Raw genomic sequence first — 18,740 nt, forward strand, 5'->3', positions numbered from 1 at the left:
CAACAGGTGGTCGCTAATGATTTGGGTTATCATTGTAACTGAATATGACTGAGGATAAATCCGTGAAATACCAAAAACATGAGCACAGAGGGCACCCATACTTCAGAGATTTCCTACAGGATCCTGAAAATGTTTGATGTATTTTCAGTTCAGTGGAGACCAAATTAAGTCTTCTGCTTGCCAATAAAAGCTACTTTGGCCTCCCATAAATGCTTAAATAGCACATATTTATTTCAAAAAGCACATACAGCTCTCGGAGACCTGCACTCTCTCCAAAATTGAAGGATGAAAAAGATTTGCTGATCTTTCGAAAGAAAAGTACTTAGTAAAATATTTGGCATTGTTCGTGACAAAGATTGAGCAGGCTACTGTGGGATAAGGATGGAAGAGGATGTTATCGCTGGAAGGAAATGTCTACATGGCAAGGAGGCTTGTATGGCGGTAAAAATGGTGATGGTCAAAGGGCTTTAGTAAAGATGCAGCTTCCATTTCGGGAATCAGACACTGGAAGGCAGCAGAACAAAACAGAAAAAGTTGGAACAAATATTTGAAGGAGAAGTCCAAGGCTCATTGTAGGGTCTCTGATCATGATGATGAGTTTTAGGCTCTCTGTTAGGTCTCTGATCATGATGATGAGTATTAGGCTCTCAGTTAGATCTCTGATCATGATGATGAGTATTAGGCTCTCTGTTGGATCTCTGATCATGATGATGAGTATTAGGCTCTCTGTTGGATCTCTGATCATGATGAGCATTATGATAAGCCCAAATTTAATTAATTTCAATAGTTGAAAAATGAAAGCATTGAATGAAAACTTTGACGACAAAAAGGTAATGAATGGCACAGAACACAAATCTATAGTTTTAATAATGATGACGTTGCTGGAAGTATTAAGCTTTGGCCAAAGATCGTCAAACGGAAATGAATATCGCGAGAAAACGGTTGGACAATTAGACGTTCAGCGAAATTCCAAATTAATTAGTAACCATTCATTGCAGAGAACAATCGCCAAAAAAAATCGATGTAAAAATCGAACATTTATTCAGTAAACTAGTAATTCCGCTTAATCGCTTTTCTCCATATTTTGTAATTTTCCATTAATAAATTAATTGCACTTAAATGGAACTTAAATGAGGAAACTTAATCAACAGTTTTCCGCCTAAAAAGAAATTTTACGATAAATAAATCGTTAAAGTCATTTTTGGGGGTATAATCTATGAAAAAGGAAAAAATAATGGTAAATTTTCTTTCAGTAAAGGAGTAATTGCGGTTGATGAAAAGCTAACTGTTGAGCCTTTGCATCAATATAAGTAGTTATGTGTGCGATTTTTCCCCAAACATTGAGCAGTCACCACAGACTGACTAACTTCCACTCTATTCATCACAGATACTTCCTGTGAAAACTGAAAAATAATGGGATAATCTACGCGCTCGGAAATCATTCTCTTAACTAGGGGTGACAAGAAAAATCTACCAGCTTCCACTTTACTGTTTCCACAGTCATGTGAATAGTAAATCAGGAATCCTGTTTTGACAAGGAAAAGAATCAAAAATTAAGAGTGGAATAAAGATGTGCATTTAGCCGTGAGATGGTAACACCATATGTTCCCAGTTTAGGGTCTGTTGTTGTTTGCAACACACAAGGGTCTTGTCTAGTCCGTTGGCTATCGATAAAACTAGGGTCTTCACGGAAACTTGGCCAAGCTTCCCAACTCAGGGAATTGTAATTTACCCAAGTTTGGAACCAGGAACATAAAAACATGTCCCAAAGGAGTTTATGAGTAGGGTGTCCGGTAATGCGGAAAATCAAGTCCTTTTAAATGAGTTTATAATAATAATAAACAAAATAATGGCGAAGTGATCGTTTTTCTATTTGGTTAAATCGTGAGTTTTAATCAAAAATTTTTGATCGTTTTTCAAAGATGAATGAGAAATAAAGTAAAATTCAAAAAAAAAAAAGAAAAGAGTTTCCCATTAATTGAAGACCGGGTTGAAAAGAGAGAATTGCAGGAAGAAAATAGGTGGTGTCTGCGAGAAATGGAGATGTTCCTGGAGTATTGATTGGAGGGAGGTACCCTGGAGTCCTGTCTGGGATATGGTCGCAACACCTGAGTCCCCTGTTCAGGACCTCCTATTCGCCAGATGGGTCCGCCCTATCCGGTAATTGTATTGTTCACCAGCTGGGCTCTTTATTTAGCTCTATCTGCATTTACATTCATTCTACTTTGTTTTACTCTTCTTTCTGGGATCGTGTACTTACAGGAAGTGTTGAGTTTTGTGTTAAAATTTAAACTTAAAATGTTAAAAAAAAAGAAAAAAAAGAAATAGAATTTGTTGGTGAAAACATTTCTAAATCCAAAACCAATTGGCACTTCCGCTGTTTTTGGCACAATTTTGGAATATTTCATATGTTTTAACGTTAATTCAGGAACTAGGCCTCACATTATAAGTAAAAGTAAAGTAATTGCCTATTTTTTCAGGCGGGCTTTACGTCCAACTACCAGATTAGGTGTCGCAGACGGAGGCGACTAGCAAACATACTTTACTGTAAATTTCTCATATTAACCATTAAATAAAATCCAAGGCCTAGACCGGGGGTATCGAATCCACTAACCAACAATACATCTTGGCTTTGCGGGTCTAGCCTATAACCGCCTAACATACTTTACTATAAATATCTCTTATTAACCATTAAATAAAATCCAACACTTAGACCGGGAGAATCGAACCTACTAACCAACAATACATCTTAGCTTTGCGGGTCTAGCCTATAACCGCCTAACATACTTTACTATAAATTTTTCATATTAACCATTAAATAGAATGCGAGGCCTAGACAGGAAGTGCCAATTTACTGTAAAAATTGTTTTTCGACATCAGAGTTCAGAAATTTTCCTGGTACAAGTCGTGGTAAGAGGAAGTGTGTATTAGTGCTAGATTTTTTTTTTGGTATCTTTACTTTTCTATTTTAGGATTTGATAGTGTTCCTGCTGTTTTTCTTTAAAACGTCATTTATGGATGTTTACGTCATTTCGTCTGCCAACTATGTAATCGTATAATTTAAAAGCACGGTAAAAAGTACAAGTCCTGAAATGTCATCATTGCATCAAGTTTAACAGTGAGCAAATTTAAAAAGGTAACATCGATGTTAGTTTGAAACTTAAGGATGGACTTGAGGAATCGTTACTTGTGACAGCTGGGCAATTGTGGAAGTAAATGGGATCACAAGTACTCGGTGGATAAGTAGCGAATTAGGCTAAGACCTCCTGCTAGGTAAAGACCTAAGAGGATTACTGCTTGAAATTAAGTTAAGAGTAGAGAAGTGTGTGCACGTAACCAAAGAGAGAGAGAGATAGAAACTAAGAGATTGGCGTAAATTGGGGGGACTTAAGAATTAACTTTGGCTATGAGAACTTCACTAAATAAGTGTGCTCCTAATAGCTGGAAGCGGGTAATTAAGTTTGTTATGGGCACCAAATGTCTAGAGGTGGAGGAATGGGAGTTTTTCAAACAGATGTTCTACAACTTCCGATGACGTACTTTGCTGTCGTAAATGGGCCGAGTTTTAATTTACTGTTGAAATCAACTAAAAAGAAAAAAAAAAGTGCAAAATAAGATCACAAAACAAATTTTAAAGAAAGATCAAAATCAAAGTGTTGTATGAAAGAAGAAGAAGTAGCCGAGAATGGAGAGAAATGAAAGAGGCCGAGGATGAAGCTACTGAAAGCATATCAATTAAGCTAGAGAAGCTTAACAATCAAAAGTTATACCCTCAAAGGTGAAATCTAAAGTTTCAAGGGCGAATCTAAGGAACCTCAAAATTAACCCAGGGCAGTGCATGGAAACTGGGCTTGGCATAAAAGTTTCGTTCTTGAGCTTTGCCTTTAAAAATCATAAAACGAGCACTTCCTATAGGACACTCCCTTATTAACTAAAAACAATATTTCCTCGTGTGAGTAGTCTAAGCAATAATTAACGGAGATTAATTAGGAAATCTTAGACGCAACTAACAGTGAATGAATCTCTGGAAACCGGCTGGCTTTGATTCCCTAACTAGGGCATTATAAAAAGGTGTGAACAATCTCTATTGTACAAACTGATCGTCACAATGGTGACGTCACAGGGAGTGCATAAAGGCGAGCTAATACGGTTGGATGCACCGCAATGCGACTGCGCCAGAATGTCCAAACACCTGCTACCATTGTACTTGTTATCCTCAATCTAGTTGTAAACAGCTGATCTATAACCGTGATAAAACACAATCTTCAGTCGGCTACCTAACAAACCGTAACTAAACACTATTTCCGGTCCTACAGGTTTGTCAGTAACAAACAGGGCTGAAGTTAAGTATGTGTAGATTATGGTTGATGAGCTCAGAGAAGTGGTGGGGGCTTGATATTGGTCGATACTTGGTCACATTCTAGATACTGTTGGACTTAGCAAAAACTGCTGCTTACGTAACAGCAAAAATTGAGGAAACATGGATTCCGACAATGTAATATTCCTCAAAAAAGTAGTTCTCCAATCACTTAAGTATTCCTCCGCAACGAAAAACCATTCTTGCCTAATTACTAGAACCGTATTCCAAGCAATTTGGTCCACTAAAGGGTGTCCATAAAGTCAATAATACTTGTGAAATGCATTCATAAATTTAGGCTTGTAAAACTGATTATTTTAATTTTTCTCTAAAATTCCTTAAAGAAATCATTGAAATCTTATCAATATAAAAAGAGATAGAAATGTTTTAAATTTGAACGAATTCAAAAAGAATTTGAGAAAGACCAAATTTTAACGTTGAATATCCCACGAACTATTATCTATTATCTATTAACTATTATCACTAGAACATTGCCAATAATTGTACTACTTATACAGCTAACTTTTCTCTATATAACGGTAACGAAATTATAAAAATCTGATAAATACAAAAAGGATATAAACGTTTCAATTTTCAAAAATTTGATAACCAATATTTAAACTTCCTTATCGCCTGAACTATTATATCAAAATTAAAAATCTTCAAAATTTAACCCTCCATATCTGGTAAACTATAATGACTAAACATTGGAATTTACACCTCTTATACATCCTACTATTCTCGACAATACGGTGAATAAATCATTGAATTCTGTTAATTAAGAAAAAAGATATGAACCTTTGAAATTCGAACGAATTAAAAAATAATTTGAAAAAAAAAAATTAAATCTTAAATATCTAACCAACAATTACAAGAACATTCCCACTAAGGCCACACATATAGTTAACATTTCTCTACATTTTGAGAAAGAAATCATCGAAATCTGATCAATACAAACAGAGATATGAACTTTGAAATTTAAACCAGATTGAAAACCTTAAAAATTTAATTCCACTATATCACGAAAACTACTATGACTAGAGCATTGAAAATTATACCTCATTTACAACATAGTATTCTCTACAATTCGGTGAAAAAATCATTGAATTCTGTTAATTTCGAAAAAAGATATAAAAAAAAGGAAGAGAGATATAGAGGTTTAAAGTTTTTATAAAAGCTCCAAAATTTAACACTCAATATCTAAACAACTATAATCACTAAAACATTCCTATTTATATCAGTTATAGAGCTAATATTTCCCTACAATTAGTAAAAGATTCATTAAAATCGGAACTACAGGATGAGAGATATAGAGCTTTTAAATTTTTGTGAAAGCTCTAAACATTAACCTTCAATATCTCCATAACTATAATCACTAGAAAATTCCTATTTATATCAGTTATAGAGCTGATATTTCTCTACAATTTGGTAAAGCATTCATTAAAATCGAAACCAAAAGAAGAGAGATATAAAGCTTTTAAATTTTTATGAAAGCTCAAAATTTTAACCTTCAATATCTCCATAACTATAATTACTAAAACATTCTCATTTATATCAATTATAGAGCTAGTATTTCTCTCCAATTTGGTAATAGACTCATTAAAATCGGAACTACAGGATGAGAGATATAAAGCTTTTAATTTCTTATGAATGCTCCAAACTTTAACCTTCAATATCTCTTTAACTATTATCAATAAAACGTTCCTATTTATATAAGTTATAGAGCTAGTATTTCTCTACAATTTGGTAATAGACTCATTAAAATCGGAACAACATGATGAGAGATATAGAGCTTTTAATTGTTTGTGAAAGCTCCAAATTTAACCTTCAATATATCCATAACTATTAATAATAAAACGTTCCTATCTATATCAGTTATAGAGCTAGTATTTCTCTACAATTTGGTAATAGACTCATTAAAATCGGAACTACAGGATGAGAGATATAGAGCTTTTAAATTTTTGTCAATCCTCTAAATATTAACCTTCAATATCTCCATAACTATAAACACTAAAACATTCTCATATATATCAATTATAGAGCTAGTATTTCTCTACAATTTGGTAGCAGACTCATTAAAATCGGAACAACAGGATGAGAGATATAGAGCTTTTAAGTTTTTATGAAAGCTCCAAACTTTAACCTTCAATATCTCCAAAACTATTATCAATAAAACATTCCTATTTATATCAGTTATAGAGCTAGTATTTCTCTACAATTTGGTAATAGACTCATTAAAATCGAAACAACAGGATGAGTGATATAGAGCTTTTAAGTTTTTATGAAAGGTCCAAAATTTAACCTTCAATATCTCCATAACTATTATCAATAAAACATTCCTATTTATATCATTTATAGATCTAACATTTCTCTACATTTTGGTAAAGGATTCATTAAAATCGGAACTACAGGATGAGAGATATAGAGCTTTTAAATTTTTGTGAATGCTTTAAATATTTACCTTCAATATTTCCATAACTATAAACACTAAAACAATCTTATTTAAATCAGTTATAGAGCTAGTATTTCTCTACAATTTGGTAATAGACTCATTAAAATCGAAACAACAGGATGAGTGATATAGAGATTTTAAATTTTTATGAAAGCTCCAAAATTTAACCATCAATATCTCCATAACAATTATCAATAAAACATTCCTATTTATATCAGTTATAGAGCTAATATTTCTCTACAATTTGGTAATAAACTCATTAAAATCGGAACAACAGCAAGAGAGATATAGAGCTTTTAAGTTTTTATGTAAGCTCCAAAATTTAACCTTCAATATCTCCATAACTATGATCACTAAAACATTCCTAATTATATCAGTTATAGAGCTAATATTTATCTACAATTTGGTAATAAACTCATTAAAATCGGAACAACAGGAAGAGAGATATAGAGCTTTTAAGTTTTTATGTAAGCTCCAAACATTAACCTTCAATATCTCCATAACTATAATCACTAAAACATTCTCATTTATATCAATTATAGAGCTAGTATTTCTCTACAATTTGGTAATGGACTCCTTTAAATCAAAACAACAGGAAGAGAGATATAGAGCTTTTAAGTTTTTATGTAAGCTTCAAACTTTAACCTTCAATATCTCCATAACTATAATCACTAAAAGATTTTCATTTATATCAATTATAGAGCTAGTATTTCTCTACAATTTGGTAATAGCCTCATTAAAATCGGAACTAAAGGTAGAGAGATATAGAGCTTTTAATTTTTTGTGAAAGCTCCAAACTTTAACCTTCAATCTCTCCATAACTATTATCACTAAAACATTCTTATTTATATCAGTTATAGTGCTAGTATTTTTCTACAATTTGGTAATAGACTCATTAAAATCGGAACTACAGGTAGAGAGATATAGAGCTTTTAATTTTTTGTGAAAGCTCCAAACATTAACCTTCAATATCTCCATAACTATAATCACTAATACATTCTTATTTATATAAGTTATAGAGCTAGTATTTCTCTACAATTTGGTAATAGACTCATTAAAATCGGAACCACAGGATGAGAGATATAGAGCTTTTAAGTTTTTATGAAAGCTCCAAACTTTAACCTTCAATATCTCCATAACTATTATCAATAAAACATTCCTACTTATGTCAGTTATAGAGCTAGTATTTCTCTACAATTTGGTAAAGGATTCATTAAAATCGGTACAACAGGAAGAGAGATATAGAGCATTTAAATTTTTATGTAAGCTCCAAACTTTAACCTTCAATATCTCCATAACTATAATCACTAAAACATTCTCATTTATATCAATTATAGAGCTAGTATTTCTCTACAATTTGGTAAAGGATTCATTAAAATCGGTAAAACAGGAAGAGAGATATAGAGCATTTAAATTTTTATGTAAGCTCCAACCTTTAACCTTCAATATCTCCATAACTATAATCACTAATAGATTTTCATTTATATTAATTATAGAGCTAGTATTTCTCTACAATTTGGTAATAGACTCATTAAAATCGGAACTACAGGTAGAGAGATATAGAGCTTCTAATTTTTTGTGAAAGCTCCAAACTTTAACCTTCAATATCTCCATAACTATAATCACTAATACATTCTTATTTATATAAGTTATAGAGCTAGTATTTCTCTACAATTTGGTAATAGACTCATTAAAATCGGAACAACAGGATGAGAGATATAGAGCTTTTAATTTTGTGTGAAAGCTCCAAATTTTAACCTTCAATATCTCCATAACTATAATAACTAAAACATTCTCATTTATATCAATTATAGAGCTAGTATTTCTCTACAATTTGGTAATAGACTCATTAAAATCGGAACAACAGGATGAGAGATATAGTGGTTTAAAGTTTTTATGAAAGCTCCAAACTTTAACCGTCAATATCTCCATAACTATTATCAAAAAAACATTCCTATTTATATCAGTTATAGAGCAAATATTTCTCTACAATTTGGTAAAGGATTCATTAAAATCGGTACAACAGGAAGAGAGATATAGAGCATTTAAATTTTTATGTAAGCTCCAAACTTTAACCTTCAATATCTCCATAACTATAATCACTAAAACATTCTCATTTATATCAATTATAGAGCTAGTATTTCTCTACAATTTGGTAAAGGATTCATTAAAATCGGTAAAACAGGAAGAGAGATATAGAGCATTTAAATTTTTATGTAAGCTCCAACCTTTAACCTTCAATATCTCCATAACTATAATCACTAATAGATTTTCATTTATATTAATTATAGAGCTAGTATTTCTCTACAATTTGGTAATAGACTCATTAAAATCGGAACTACAGGTAGAGAGATATAGAGCTTCTAATTTTTTGTGAAAGCTCCAAACTTTAACCTTCAATATCTCCATAACTATAATCACTAATACATTCTTATTTATATAAGTTATAGAGCTAGTATTTCTCTACAATTTGGTAATAGACTCATTAAAATCGGAACAACAGGATGAGAGATATAGAGCTTTTAATTTTGTGTGAAAGCTCCAAATTTTAACCTTCAATATCTCCATAACTATAATAACTAAAACATTCTCATTTATATCAATTATAGAGCTAGTATTTCTCTACAATTTGGTAATAGACTCATTAAAATCGGAACAACAGGATGAGAGATATAGTGGTTTAAAGTTTTTATGAAAGCTCCAAACTTTAACCGTCAATATCTCCATAACTATTATCAAAAAAACATTCCTATTTATATCAGTTATAGAGCAAATATTTCTCTACAATTTGGTAAAGGATTCATTAAAATCGGTACAACAGGAAGAGAGATATAGAGCATTTAAATTTTTATGTAAGCTCCAAAATTTAACCTTCAATATCTCCATAACTATAATCACTAATAGATTTTCATTTATATCAATTATAGAGCTAGTATTTTTCTACAATTTGGTAATAGACTCATTAAAATCGGAACTACAGGTAGAGAGATATAGAGCTTTTAATTTTTTGTGAAAGCTCCAAACTTTAACCTTCAATATCTCCATAACTATAATCACTAATACATTCTTATTCATATCAGTTATAGAGCTAATATTTCTCTACAATTTAGTAAAGGATTCATTAAAATCGGAACTACAGGATGAGAGATATAGTGCTTTAAAATTTTTGTGAAAGCTCCAAACTTTAACCTTCAATATCTCCATAACTATGATCACTAAAACATTCCAATTTATATCAGTTGCAGAGCAAATATTTCTCTACAATTTGGTAAAGGATTCATTAAAATCGGTACAACAGGAAGAGAGATATAGAACATTTAAGTTTTTATGTAAGCTCCAAACTTTAACCTTCAATATCTCCATAACTATAATCACTAAAACATTCCTATTTATATCAGTTATAGAGCTAGTATTTCTCTACAATTTGGTAATAGACTCATTAAAATCGGAACAACAGGAAGAGAGATATAGAGCATTTAATTTTTTGTGAAAGCTCCAAATTTTAACCTTTAATATCTCCATAACTATAATCACTATTAAATTCTTATTTATATCAGTTATAGAGCTAGTATTTCTCTACAATTTGGTAATAGACTCATTAAAATCGGAACTGCAGGATGAGAGATATAGAGCTTTTAAGTTTTTATGAAAGCTCCAAACTTTAACCTTCAATATCTCCATAACTATTATCACTAAAACATTCTTATTTATATCAGTTATAGTGCTTGTATTTTTCTACAATTTGGTAATAGACTCATTAAAATCGGAACTACAGGTAGAGAGATATAGAGCTTTAAATTTTTTGTGAAAGCTCCAAATTTTAACCTTCAATATCTCCATAACTATATTCACTAATACATTCTTATTTATATAAGTTATAGAGCTAGTATTTCTCTACAATTTGGTAATAGACTCATTAAAATCGGAACAACAGGATGAGAGATATAGAGCTTTTAATTTTTTGTGAAAGCTCCAAATTTTAACCTTCAATATCTCCATAACTATAATAACTAAAACATTCTCATTTATATCAATTATAGAGCTAGAATTTCTCTACTATTTGGTAATAGACTCATTAAAATCGGTACAACAGGAAGAGAGATATAGAACATTTAAATTTTTATGTAAGCTCCAAACTTTAACCTTCAATATCTCCATAACTATAATCACTAAAACATTCCTATTTATATCAGTTATAGAGCTAGTATTTCTCTACAATTTGGTAATAGACACATTAAAATCGGAACAACAGGAAGAGAGATATAGAGCATTTAATTTTTTGTGAAAGCTCCAAATTTTAACCTTTAATATCTCCATAACTATAATCACTATTAAATTCTTATTTATATCAGTTATAGAGCTAGTATTTCTCTACAATTTGGTAATGGACTCCTTTAAATCAAAACAACAGGAAGAGATATATAGAGCCTTTAAGTTTTTATGTAAGCTCCAAACTTTAACCTTCAATAACTCTAAAACTATAATCACTAAAAGATTTTCATTTATATCAATTATAAAGCTAGTATTTCTCTACAATTTGGTAATAGACTCATTAAAATCGGAACTGCAGCATGAGAGATATAGAGCTTTTAAGTTTATATGAAAGCTCCAAAATTTACCCTACAATATCTCCATAACTATTATCACTAAAACATTCTTATTTATATCAGTTATAGTGCTAGTAATTTACTACAATTTGGTAATAGACTCATTAAAATCGGAACGACAGGTAGAGAGATATAGAGCTTTTAATTTTTTGTGAAAGCTCCCAAATTTAACCTTCAATATCTCCATAACTATAATCACTAATACATTCTTATTTATATCAGTTATAGAGCTAATATTTCTCTACAATTTGGTAAAGGATTTATTAAAATCGGAACTACAGGATGAGAGATATAGTGCTTTAAAATTTTTGTGAAAGCTCCAAACTTTAACCTTCAATATCTCCATAACTATGATCACTAAAACATTCCAATTTATATCAGTTGCAGAGCTAATATTTCTCTACAATTTGGTAAAGGATTCATTAATATCGGTACAACAGGAAGAGAGATATAGAACATTTAAGTTTTTATGTAAGCTCCAAACTTTAACCTTCAATATCTCCATAACTATAATCACTAAAACATTCCTATTTATATCAGTTATAGAGCTAGTATTTCTCTACAATTTGGAAATAGACTCATTAAAATCGGAACAACAGGATGAGAGATATAGAGCTTTTAATTTTTTGTGAAAGCTCCAAATTTTAACCTTCAATATCTCCATAACTATAATAACTAATAGATTTTCATTTATATCAATTATAGAACTAGTATATCTCTACAATTTGGTAATAGACTCATTAAAATCGGAACTGCAGGATGAGAGATATAGAACTTTTAAGTTTTCATGAAAGCTCCAAACTTCAACCTTCAATATCTCCTTAACTATTATCACTAAAACATTCTCATTTATATCAGTTATAGTGCTAGTATTTTTCTACAATTTGGTAATAGACTAATTAAAATCGGAACTACAGGTAGAGAGATATAGAGCTTTTAATTTTTTGTGAAAGCTCCAAACTTTAACCTTCAATATCTCCATAACTATAATCACTAATACATTCTTATTTATATAAGTTGTAGAGCTAGTATTTCTCTACAATTTGGTAATAGACTCATTAAAATCGGAACAACAGGATGAGAGATATAGAGCTTTTAATTTTTTGTGAAAGCTCCAAATTTTAACCTTCAATATCTCCATAACTATAATAACTAAAACATTCCCATTTATATCAACTATAGAGCTAGTATTTCTCTACTATTTGGTAATATACTCATTAAAATCGGAACAACCGGATGAGAGATATAGTGGTTTAAAGTTTTTATGAAAGCTCCAAACTTTAACCGTCAATATCTCCATAACTATTATCAATAAAACATTCCTATTTATATCAGTTATAGAGCTAATATTTCTCTACAATTTGGTAAAGGATTCATTAAAATCGGAACTACAGAATGAGAGATATAGTGCTTTAAAATTTTTGTGAAAGCTCTAAAGATTAACCTTCAATATCTCCATAACTATGATCAATAAAACATTCTTATTTATATCAGTTATAGAGCTAATATTTCTCTACAATTTGGTAAAGGATTGATTAAAATCGGTACAACAGGAAGAGAGATATAGAACATTTAAATTTTTATGTAAGCTTCAAACTTTAACCTTCAATATCTCCATAACTATAATCTCTAAAACATTCCTATTTACAGTTATAGAGCTAATATTTCTCTACAATTTGGTAAAGGATTCATTAAAATCGGAACTACAGAATGAGAGATATAGTGCTTTAAAATTTTTGTGAAAGCTCTAAAGATTAACCTTCAATATCTCCATAACTATGATCAATAAAACATTCTTATTTATATCAGTTATAGAGCTAATATTTCTCTACAATTTGGTAAAGGATTCATTAAAATCGGTACAACAGGAAGAGAGATATAGAACATTTAAATTTTTATGTAAGCTTCAAACTTTAACCTTCAATATCTCCATAACTATAATCTCTAAAACATTCCTATTTATATCAGTTATAGAGCTAGTAATTCTCTACAATTTGGTAATAGACTCATTAAAATCGGAACAACAGGAAGAGCGATATAGAGGATTTAATTTTTTGTAAAAGCTCTAAACTTTAATCTTCAATATCTCCATAACTATAATCACTATTAAATTCTTATTTATATCAGTTATAGAGCTAGTATTTCTCTACAATTTGGTAATGGACTCCTTTAAATCAAAACAACAGGAAGAGATATATAGAGCTTTTAAGTTTTTATGTAAGCTCCAAACTTTAACCTTCAATAACTCTCAAACTATAATCACTAAAAGATTTTCATTTATATCAATTATAAAGCTAGTATTTCTCTACAATTTGGTAATAGACTCATTAAAATCGGAACTGCAGCATGAGAGATATAGAGCTTTTAAGTTTATATGAAAGCTCCAAAATTTACCCTACAATATCTCCATAACTATTATCACTAAAACATTCTTATTTATATCAGTTATAGTGCTAGTAATTTACTACAATTTGGTAATAGACTCATTAAAATCGGAACGACAGGTAGAGAGATATAGAGCTTTTAATTTTTTGTGAAAGCTCCCAACTTTAACCTTCAATATCTCCATAACTATAATCACTAATACATTCTTATTTATATCAGTTATAGAGCTAATATTTCTCTACAATTTGGTAAAGGATTTATTAAAATCGGAACTACAGGATGAGAGATATAGTGCTTTAAAATTTTTGTGAAAGCTCCAAACTTTAACCTTCAATATCTCCATAACTATGATCACTAAAACATTCCAATTTATATCAGTTGCAGAGCTAATATTTCTCTACAATTTGGTAAAGGATTCATTAATATCGGTACAACAGGAAGAGAGATATAGAACATTTAAGTTTTTATGTAAGCTCCAAACTTTAACCTTCAATATCTCCATAACTATAATCACTAAAACATTCCTATTTATATCAGTTATAGAGCTAGTATTTCTCTACAATTTGGAAATAGACTCATTAAAATCGGAACAACAGGATGAGAGATATAGAGCTTTTAATTTTTTGTGAAAGCTCCAAATTTTAACCTTCAATATCTCCATAACTATAATAACTAATAGATTTTCATTTATATCAATTATAGAACTAGTATATCTCTACAATTTGGTAATAGACTCATTAAAATCGGAACTGCAGGATGAGAGATATAGAACTTTTAAGTTTTCATGAAAGCTCCAAACTTCAACCTTCAATATCTCCTTAACTATTATCACTAAAACATTCTCATTTATATCAGTTATAGTGCTAGTATTTTTCTACAATTTGGTAATAGACTAATTAAAATCGGAACTACAGGTAGAGAGATATAGAGCTTTTAATTTTTTGTGAAAGCTCCAAACTTTAACCTTCAATATCTCCATAACTATAATCACTAATACATTCTTATTTATATAAGTTGTAGAGCTAGTATTTCTCTACAATTTGGTAATAGACTCATTAAAATCGGAACAACAGGATGAGAGATATAGAGCTTTTAATTTTTTGTGAAAGCTCCAAATTTTAACCTTCAATATCTCCATAACTATAATAACTAAAACATTCCCATTTATATCAACTATAGAGCTAGTATTTCTCTACTATTTGGTAATATACTCATTAAAATCGGAACAACCGGATGAGAGATATAGTGGTTTAAAGTTTTTATGAAAGCTCCAAACTTTAACCGTCAATATCTCCATAACTATTATCAATAAAACATTCCTATTTATATCAGTTATAGAGCTAATATTTCTCTACAATTTGGTAAAGGATTCATTAAAATCGGAACTACAGAATGAGAGATATAGTGCTTTAAAATTTTTGTGAAAGCTCTAAAGATTAACCTTCAATATCTCCATAACTATGATCAATAAAACATTCTTATTTATATCAGTTATAGAGCTAATATTTCTCTACAATTTGGTAAAGGATTCATTAAAATCGGTACAACAGGAAGAGAGATATAGAACATTTAAATTTTTATGTAAGCTTCAAACTTTAACCTTCAATATCTCCATAACTATAATCTCTAAAACATTCCTATTTACAGTTATAGAGCTAATATTTCTCTACAATTTGGTAAAGGATTCATTAAAATCGGAACTACAGAATGAGAGATATAGTGCTTTAAAATTTTTGTGAAAGCTCTAAAGATTAACCTTCAATATCTCCATAACTATGATCAATAAAACATTCTTATTTATATCAGTTATAGAGCTAATATTTCTCTACAATTTGGTAAAGGATTCATTAAAATCGGTACAACAGGAAGAGAGATATAGAACATTTAAATTTTTATGTAAGCTTCAAACTTTAACCTTCAATATCTCCATAACTATAATCTCTAAAACATTCCTATTTATATCAGTTATAGAGCTAGTAATTCTCTACAATTTGGTAATAGACTCATTAAAATCGGAACAACAGGAAGAGCGATATAGAGGATTTAATTTTTTGTAAAAGCTCTAAACTTTAATCTTCAATATCTCCATAACTATAATCACTATTAAATTCTTATTTATATCAGTTATAGAGCTAGTATTTCTCTACAATTTGGTAATGGACTCCTTTAAATCAAAACAACAGGAAGAGATATATAGAGCTTTTAAGTTTTTATGTAAGCTCCAAACTTTAACCTTCAATAACTCTCAAACTATAATCACTAAAAGATTTTCATTTATATCAATTATAAAGCTAGTATTTCTCTACAATTTGGTAATAGACTCATTAAAATCGGAACTGCAGCATGAGAGATATAGAGCTTTTAAGTTTTTATGAAAGCTCCAAAATTTAACCTTCAATATCTCCATAACTATTATCACTAAAACATTCTTATTCATATCAGTTATAGTGCTATTATTTTACTACAATTTGGTAATAGACACATTAACATCGGAACGACAGGTAGAGAGATATAGAGCTTTTAATTTTTTGTGAAAGCTCCCAACTTTACCCTTCAATATCTCCATAACTATAATCACTAATACATTCTTATTTATATCAGTTATAGAGCTAATATTTCTCTACAATTTGGTAAAGGATTCATTAAAATCGGAACTACAGGATGAGAGATATAGTGCTTTAAAATTTTTGTGAAAGCTCCAAACTTTAACCTTCAATATCTCCATAACTATGATCACTAAAACATTCCAATTTATATCAGTTGCAGAGCTAATATTTCTCTACAATTTGGTAAAGGATTCATTAATATCGGTACAACAGGAAGAGAGATATAGAACATTTAAGTTTTTATGTAAGCTCCAAACTTTAACCTTCAATATCTCCATAACTATTATCACTAAAACATTCCTATTTATATCAGTTATAGTGCTAGTATTTTTCTACAATTTGGTAATAGACTCATTAACATCGGAACTACAGGTAGAGAGATATAGAGCTTTTAATTTTTTGTGAAAGCTCCAAAATTTAACCTTCAATATCTCCATAACTATAATCACTAATACATTCTTATTTATATAAGTTATAGAGCTAGTATTTCTCTACAATTTGGTAATAGACTCATTAAAATCGGAACAACAGGATAAGAGATATAGAACTTTTAAGTTTTCATGAAAGCTCCAAACTTTAACCTTCAATATCTCCATAACTATTATCACTAAAACATTCTCATTTATATCAGTTATAGTGCTAGTATTTTTCTACAATTTGGTAATAGACTCATTAAAATCGGAACTACAGGTAGAGAGATATAGAGCTTTTAATTTTCTGTGAAAGCTCCAAACTTTAACATTCAATATCTCCATAACTATAATCACTAATACATTCTTATTTATATAAGTTATAGAGCTAGTATTTCTCTACAATTTGGTAATAGACTCATTAAAATCGGAACAACAGGATGAGAGATATAGAGCTTTTAATTTTTTGTGAAAGCTCCAAATTTTAACCTTCAATATCTCCATAACTATAATAACTAAAACATTCTCATTTATGTCAATTATAGAGCTAGTATTTCTATACTATTTGGTAATAGACTCATTAAAATCGGAACAACAGGATGAGAGATATAGTGGTTTAAAGTTTTTATGAAAGCTCCAAATTTTAACCGTCAATATCTCCATAACTATTATCAATAAAACATTCCTATTTATATCAGTTATAGAGCTAATATTTCTCTACAATTTGGTAAAGGATTCATTAAAATCGGAACTACAGAATGAGAGATATAGTGCATTAAAATTTTTGTGAAAGCTCTAAACATTAACCTTCAATATCTCCATAACTATGATCAATAAAACATCCTTTTTTATATCAGTTATAGAGCTAATATTTCTCTACAATTTGGTAAAGGATTCATTAAAATCGGTACAACAGGAAGAGAGATATAGAACATTTAAATTTTTATGTAAGCTTCAAATTTTAACCTTCAATATCTCCATAACTATGATCAATAACACATTCTTATTTATATCAGTTATAGAGCTAATATTTCTCTACAATTTGGTAAAGGATTCATTAAAATCGGTACAACAGGAAGAGAGATATAGAACATTTAAATTTTTATGTAAGCTTCAAACTTTAACCTTCAATATCTCCATAACTATAATCTCTAAAACATTCCTATTTATATCAGTTATAGAGCTAGTAATTCTCTACAATTTGGTAATAGACTCATTAAAATCGGAACAACAGGAAGAGCGATATAGAGGATTTAATTTTTTGTAAAAGCTCTAAACTTTAATCTTCAATATCTCCATAACTATAATCACTATTAAATTCTTATTTATATCAGTTATAGAGCTAGTATTTCTCTACATATTGGTAATGGACTCCATTAAATCAAAACAACAGGAAGAGATATATAGAGCTTTTAGGTTTTTATGTAAGCTCCAAACTTTAACCTTCAATAACTCTAAAACTATAATCACTAAAAGATTTTCATTTATATCAATTATAAAGCTAGTATTTCTCTACAATTTGGTAATAGACTCATTAAAATCGGAACTGCAGCATGAGAGATATAGAGCTTTTAAGCTTTTATGAAAGCTCCAAAATTTAACCTTCAATATCTCCATAACTATTATCACTAAAACATTCTTATTCATATCAGTTATAGTGCTATTATTTTACTACAATTTGGTAATAGACACATTAAAATCGGAACGACAGGTAGAGAGATATAGATCTTTTAATTTTTTGTGAAAGCTCCAAACTTTACCCTTCAATATCTCCAAAACTATAATCACTAATACATTCTTATTTATATCAGTTATAGAGCTAATATTTCTCTACAATTTGGTAAAGGATTCATTAAAATCGGAACTACAGGATGAGAGATATAGAGCTTTTAAGTTTTTATGTAAGCTCCAAACTTTAACCTT

The 18,740-nt window shown here is 29.8% G+C and overlaps 1 protein-coding gene across 2 annotated transcripts in view; it reads right to left on the reverse strand.

The window, feature by feature from the left end:
- The window catches only part of LOC141461006 (uncharacterized), a 463,946-nt gene that overhangs the window by 52,118 nt on the left and 393,088 nt on the right, over positions 1-18,740 (reverse strand). The gene's annotated exons all lie outside the window — the stretch shown is intronic.

Source organism: Rhodnius prolixus, unplaced genomic scaffold (assembly GCF_049639745.1).
Source record: "Rhodnius prolixus isolate KJV_2025 unplaced genomic scaffold, Rpr scaffold_6, whole genome shotgun sequence".
Taxonomy (NCBI): Eukaryota; Metazoa; Arthropoda; class Insecta; order Hemiptera; family Reduviidae; genus Rhodnius; species Rhodnius prolixus.